A 7,608-nucleotide genomic window follows, 5' to 3' on the forward strand; every position below is an offset into this window, starting at 1 on the left:
CTCACATGCACAAACGGGCCGTGCACCTTTACGTGTTCTTGGTGGCACGGCGTCCCCCCCCCCCCCCCGCGCCCCTCCCTCGGAGGATTGCTGGGAAAGTCTCCTCGCCCGAGAGCACACACCCGAAAAAACCCTGAAAGAAAGGGTCGCACTGCCGCTGTTGTCTCCCCCCCAGACGAGCAGGGGACACAGAGGAAGCCGCCCCCCCCCCCCCCCCTCCCCAACCCCCCCCCCCCCTCTCGTCTCATTGTTCTGGAGGCGTTAATCTGTCGGGGATCTGCCCGGGAATCAGGTGGGAATCTACTCTGCCCCCGTCGTGTTTATTGGCTCCATTTCTGATGCCGTCGACCATCCGGGTCGCCGCGGAGTGAAGATGCTCCGACGATAAAAGCATCTCTTGTTTGTCTCTGCTGCTCCGTTTGGAGATGAGCACATCCGCCCCTTGCCCCCCCCCCCGGCTTCCAAGGCGAATCTTAAATATGCCTTCAGTCGTGCTAACATGAGGATGTTTGGAAACTTTACAGGGCGAATCGCGGTGACCTCGGGGTTCGCGAGCGGTTCCAGGGGTCGGCCAACAATAAAACGGAAGCAACAAGTAAAATAATCAAAGTCCCTTTCCTGAGAACATCCATAATGCCGTGGTTTCACACAGGATATTTGGGGGGGGGGGGGTGGTGTTGGTGGTGGTGGGGGGCGCATGCAATGTAAAATTATAATGTCAAGGATACCGTGTTTCCATCAAGTCGCATCGAATGTGGGAAGAGGCCTTTGCAAAAGTGGCACCTGGGGAGAGGATGAATGTACACATTCAAAAGAGAAAGAAAGCTTTATTATTCTGGGTCTGAAGCTATCTGCTTCCGACTAGTTTCCTGTGTTTATGCTAAGCTAAGCTAACTGTCTGAAGGCTGTAGCTTCACATCTCAAAGACTTGATGGTGGCGTTGAAGTGAACGAGATGCAAATCACGAAATGTGGAACAGGGGCAAACGGATTAGACTTCTGTATCATTCCTGTACAAGTCGAGTGAGTCTAAGATCACCCATTAGGTCTGAAAACCGTGATGTATTTTTTCATTGGAAATTCTAATATTAATAATTTTGCCATTCAATCTTAAAAGAGGCTGGGATTGGTCTAAAAACGATGTGATCATCTGACGAATTGTTTCTTCGTCCCGTTAGACTTTTTGTTAATTAATCCGTGGAGTCCAATGATTAGCCTTTGAAAACAGGACTCAAGTCTTAGTACACTCACACACCCCCCCCCCCCCCCCGCACCCCCCCCCTCGCTCTCTGCACTTAAACTGTGCTTTCACTTCTTTTCTTCCACCCCTTTCAGATGAGGGTATTAATAGAGCGCCTTGATTGACCGATGAATCGGGGAGAGGGAAAACACAGGTTTCCTCAGGGAAACCAGCGGGGAGGTCAGCTGACCCTTTCATCTCTCGACTTCTACCGGCCCGACCCAAATCCCCCCCGTGTCCTGACGGGGACTAATTGACACCCACGTTTATCATTTTTATGACTTTATCCATTAAGACAGAAGTACAGTGGGCTTCCTGTTCTCCAGGTTCCTCGGAGGGGACCAGTCGCGTTATTAGGGTCAACCTCAGCTCCCATCTCGCCAACGCCATTGTTCCCGCTTGTGCTATGAACCATTCCCAAACTGATAAGCCTTGTCTATTTCGGTCTTTCTTTTCTTTTTGTCCTTGCCACCAGTTTGAGATCTATTTAAGTTCTTCCAGAGGAGAAAAAACATGCAAAGTGAGCCATTTCATAAATTTGTCCGTACCATCAAAGAAATCAAGCTGTACTCCTAAACAATAACTTATGGGCCAACAATACTTTTGTCCAGCCGAATAGATGAAAGCCCTTTTTGCTCATTTTAATCTGTAACACAATCGCTGCTCTTGCTTTGTATTGAAGAAAAAGGAATTGCTCGATAAATGGTGGTGAGAAAAACAATGATAGATTATATCCAAGCGGCATTATTGTTTCCCTGACAGCCACCAGCCACATAAATACTACTCCCCCGCAACTTGACCTTCCTTTGACCTCCCTGCCACAGAAGTACCCCAATTTGTCTCCTCTGTTTTGGCAGCGAAACGACGATGCGTTCTGAAGAGGTCGCACCCTCGACTCTGGAATATTATCTGGGCTTCAAAACCAGTGTTCGATGCCTCCGGGGATGGAAAATGAGTTAATTACTGATCAAACTCTCCGGCGTACTTTGGGAACCCGGCGAGAGACAGTGCGGCCTTTGTGTACGACAATCAGGTTTGCGAATTGATTCCCTCGGTGGCTCAAACACGCTGAATCCTTTCATGTGTGGCCTTTGCCTTGGCGAGGCGCTAAAGCGTAGAACGGAGAAACCCCACCCCCCCCCCCCCCGAGGGTGCCAACAAGACGCCGTGGCGGCCCAGGGTGACCAATGGCGATCAATAACGGCGTGTGTGATCAGTGGCATCGCACCTTGCAAGAATCTGGATCAATAGAGGGGAGCAAGGGAGCCGCAGAGACAGGAGATAAGGAGGAACGTCGCATGCTCAAAACTCGTTCTTAGCTGTGGTGGGAACAAATTCACGAGACTCGGTTATTATTTGGACTTTTTAAAACATTTTTTCTTTTGCTTAAAAAAAAATGCAATGTCATTTCTGGGTGTCACAGAATGAGCACTCCAAAAGTCACAGCTGAAACTTCCTCATAGATGCAATACTTCTCCTTTAACGGGCCGCGGGTTAAAACATACTCCTTAAAACAGTGTAGTCACGTGACCGCCGGTTCGTTTCGACGACCCGGGTTTGATGCAACACTTTTTATACCGTCATGCTGTCAGTGCACAGCAAGCTGCGCGCAAGTCTTTATTCGAGCTCTGCAGCACCCTCGCTCCTTTTATTGTGTGCAAGTGAGAGAAATGGCTGAGGAATGTGTTGTTTTCACACAGCTGTGGTTTTATGGAGGAAAATGCACTGTGTGTGTGTGTGTGTGTATGTGTGTGTGTGTGAGGGCTTCCTCCCTTGGTTGTTCCCTTTACACTAGAAGCAAGCAGCACCGATAGGAAGAATCGTATACTTTGAATGAGATTCGCACATATTTTCAGTGAAATTGTCTCTCTCTCTCTCTCTCTCTCTCTCTCTCTCTCTCTCTCTGTCGAAATCCGTGTCCCCTCAAATGGGGCAGATGGGTCGGTGTCTCAGGTTAACAAGACTGCGGGGTGAAATGAAAGTGAATCTCAGGCGTGAAAAACGAGCTTTCACCTTATTTCTTTTAATTATGACATTCTATTTGAGAGAAAAGTGAGAGCTGACACATAATTCAGACGAAACACGGCTTCCACGGCGACAAAGAGCCACAGCGAAAAACGTTACGGCGTGAGAACATTTTATCAATACATTATCTCACACATCTGGCCTATCTCACACTTCAAGGAGTTCCTGTGTTTGACTGAACCTTTCGGTGTCTGAGTTCACCTGATGCAGATTATCTCCTCAGTTCATTTGCACACAATGGTCTGGAGCATCAATATCTACTCGGCCCCTACAGTCGCCGCGCCGAAGCCCACCCTGCAGCCTCAAAGGGAAACATCACAAAACATGTGCTGTTATGCTCCTATTTTCTGATCATATTTTGCGAACCCATGTCAACGTGTCAAGATTTGATCAAGCAAGACATGAACCTTTCTGCTTTCAATAAAAACCAAATCGTTTCAGCAAGAAACCCAAAAGATGAATTTCCCAAAATGTCTCTATTCTAACTATTCTATGAAAGCATTCGCGGGGTCACTAAGTTAAATAATTACTCACGCTTAAAGGTCAAGTGTGCATAAATTAGTCACATCTAGTGGTGGGTTTGCAGATTGCAGGCGACTGAAACTTCACACAAATATAATTAAAACAGATTAAACGCTTTCTCGTGTTTGTCCTTACAATCCTAAGTGACCCCTGTCAGCTGATCGGCATCCCTCCTCTGACGATGATTCCTACGTGGTAACACGGCAAGAGCTCACATCGGGAAACCCGGGGGAAAGTCCCCCCCCCCCCTGATATCATCGCGTTTTGTGCAACCACACAAAAGCCCACTACCTGCGCTGACACGCTGCAGCGGGGAGGAACAATGGGGACCCGAGAGGACGCCGCTCGCTGCTAAAAGAAGAAGAAGAAGAAGAAGAAGAAGGGAAAAAAAAGGCTTCCAGATACTCTGATCAATGCCCATCGGGGACTTTGAACTTTGCTGTAACTGTTGCATTCTGCGCAGCGGCAGGTCGGGCTTCTCCGGGTCTCGGAGCCGTCCAGAACATGTGTTATCGCCGCAGGGGCCGTGGGGCGCGGCGCCTTCATCAGACGTGCCTCGCGGCCTTACAATAACGCGGCCTCTATCGGGCCTTTAGCAGAACCCGTATCTGGCAACAAATACAACGTCCTGCAAGAAATGCACAGCGGAGCTACTCAAGATGCTCATGAGAGCGTGACAGATCCGATCCGGAGAATACGCCAAACTTAGATTGTACGTCAAACGTTTGACTGTGTAACAAAAGATTACATCCACTCAACCACGAGCCAGACCTCAAACCGGCCTTGGCATCACGCGGTCGCCTCTCGCTGTTCCATAAGGCCGGCAGAATGACAGAGTAAATCAAAGCAGGCTGCTTCCTCGGGCTCGGAGGAAAACCCCTTCGGAGGAGAATGAGTTGATAAAGTCCCAATGTGCCCCCGGCTTCCCCTCAGATAAATAAATACATAAATAAAAATACTACGCCTGGCCACTTCAGATTTATTGTTCCTCTGTAGGCTGTGAAGTAGCGGCTATGTTGTTTATAATAAATAAGTCCATTAACAGATTTGGCCCAGGTTTGGCCCAGGTGGATGACACGGCCTCTGCGATATCCATTCAGCCCCCCCCCCCCCCCCCCCCCCCCCCAGTGGGGCCACGATACTTCCATTTAAGGCAGTGATGGCCAGGGAAAGGTGCAGGGAGGGGGGGCGGAGGGGGGCTAACGGAGGCTATTTGGACTGGGCTGAGACCGTGTCATGTTTTCTGCAGTGATAAGAGCCGGAGCAGGAAGCTGTGAGAGGCCAGGAAGGAAGAGCGCTGGGGTCTGGAAGGAGAGAGGGCAGCCGTGGAGACGGAAGATGAGGGTGAAAGAGAGTGGGGCTGCACAAAAAAAAACAAAAAAAATACCACACACTGTTGTTTTTCCTCCCAAAAATATGTTAAAAAAAAAAAAAAAGATCCGAGGAAATGCAATAAATGTCGAAAACGCATGCAGACGTAGGAAGGAACGCTCTCTCTGCGTGCGTTGGAGCGGGAGGGAGGGCGGGAGGGAGGGAGGGAGGGCCGGGCTCTGCTGGGAAACGCAGAGGGGAACCTGGGGTCCAGGGGGGGGAAGTGAGTGGATGACTGAATCTGGTCTGAAAGGCCACAGTAACGTACACCTGCTTCCCGCATTCAAGTGCACCGGTGACGGTGTCAAGCACCGTTGACGCCAAACTGAGCCGTGCAGCGAGAAGAAGAACGGGCCCCCCCCCCCCACCCCACCCCGAGGCCCGGAACCAAGCATTTCAACACGAGGAGTTAAAAGCAAAGTGTAGCTCTAATGTTTGTTTTTTGATATATTGGGTAAATTTATTTGCTGCAGTTTTATTGGTGGATTTGTTTGAGAGAAAATGCAAAGTGTCAAAAAAATATATATAAATGCAACTGTAGGTATCAGAACCTAAAATATATATTTTTTGAGAGATCCGGATGACCTAACCTCGGACCTTTCCGTTGATCTCCTCCACACTGGAGCCTGTGCAGTTTCCTGACTGAGTGGACGGTGATAGCTTCCCAACATGGTGACTGCAATGGTGAATATATTCTGGAATTAATGTACAAGCGAACTTAAATGCAACTACAGCACGCAGGTGTAAGTGGTTAAAGCGGTTAGAATTCACATCACAGGTAAACACACATTGGGTGAACTTTCCTCCCAGGTGAGAACATCAGCAGCTCGGTGCCAGCGCCGCGCTCCTCTTTTTAATCAATCCGTTGATCTGAAAGGATTTCTCTATTTTGAGATTTTAATCCAGTGTCTGAGTTAATCTCTGAAACCCGGGGATTGGAGGAGGAGGGGGGGGGGGCGGACGGACAGGGGGGGGTGGGGGGGGGGGCACGAAAGCCACTCAACTTCAGCCCTGCTCTCACAATTACACCCACAAGGCATCAAGGCCACCGTTAAATCACACTCCCATAATGCCTCTCGGGGAAGTGATTATTATTTTTCAGGCTGGGTCATGTGGGTCAGATGGTCGGCGCGGCTTGGGTCCATTCTCAGGCGTTTCTCAGTCAGATTACAGCGTGGAAGGAAATGGTCAGTCGGGCTTTAGAAACGGCTCATCAGCTGGATGTGGAAATTTGACCTGAAGTCCAAAACAGAAAGGGCGCACTTGATACTGCACGTGGGGTTTTAAGGGGAAATGCTGCGTGTACGTTTATGTTCTGCTTTACTGTGTTTTACACGTGGATTATGAATCCGTAGAATGGAGGGAGCCCTCATCTGGAACCAAACGGCATTACACACAAACCCCAAGGCGCGATTACTCGTTCGCAAAGCTCCTTTTTAAACATCCATTATTTAACTGGTGGATTATGGTTCATATATATTTTTTTTCCATTTACAACAGCACAACACTTGCTGAAGGACTAACTTTACATTTACAGATTAGTTTGCTTCATTTTTTTGGGAACTTTTTTTGTCAAAGGGATAATGAGCAACATGACAACATTGATCACATAAAATACAATGAAGACAAGACCAGATTAACAGCACAAGTACACACATACACACTCATACAAAACACACTGCATAAACATACAAACATTTGTTTATTAAATAAAAAGTATTCGCAGATCAGAAAGTTAATCATTTTACTCACTTTAGTCACTTAAGGACATATTTTTGAGTTTCCCTTTTTCTCTACTGAATTCTGTAAATACATTCCAACACTTTGTTAATTTATGCAGCTTCGTAACATCTCTCTTTGTAACCATGTTTATTAGCTTATTATGACTTATTAAGTAGTACAGCAAAGGAAAACAGAAAGTTCCTACCTATATATTAGATATATGTGGGCTCAGAAGTTTCTGTACCTGTTTTGTCATTAACAAACTGTGTGATGAAATGTCACGTCTCCTCCAGAGAGCAACGCTTTCTGCTATGAAGTCGACCAAAGGCTTGATCGCAATGTTTTTTTTTCTCCTTCACAGTTTCCACATCTCTTCGGTTGCCACAGTGCCACAGAGTCTGGCCTCCACTTGCCCTGTGAGGACTTTATTAGAGGTCTATTACTGTGAAGTTGTTATCAGCTATTGAGGAGGGAAGGTGGGGGGGTCTCCCTGGCTGCTACTAAGCAGTAAATAAATATGAGCCTATTGTATTCTTGTAGCCTCACTGTCCTTGCTCTTCCATGCTGAGTAAATGCTCCCATACAATGGGAGGCCGGACCGCCTTGTCATCCCTGATTCCCCCAGATTGGCGCTCCAGCTCCTCCGCCTGGGAAAGCGGCGGCGGAGGAAGCAGTGAACAGAAAAAGGGGGGGGGTCTGAGGGAGCGCCTCGCTGTGTCGCCCCGGCAG

The sequence above is a fragment of the Pungitius pungitius genome, chromosome 19 (assembly GCF_949316345.1).
Source record: "Pungitius pungitius chromosome 19, fPunPun2.1, whole genome shotgun sequence".
Lineage (NCBI taxonomy): Eukaryota > Metazoa > Chordata > Actinopteri > Perciformes > Gasterosteidae > Pungitius > Pungitius pungitius.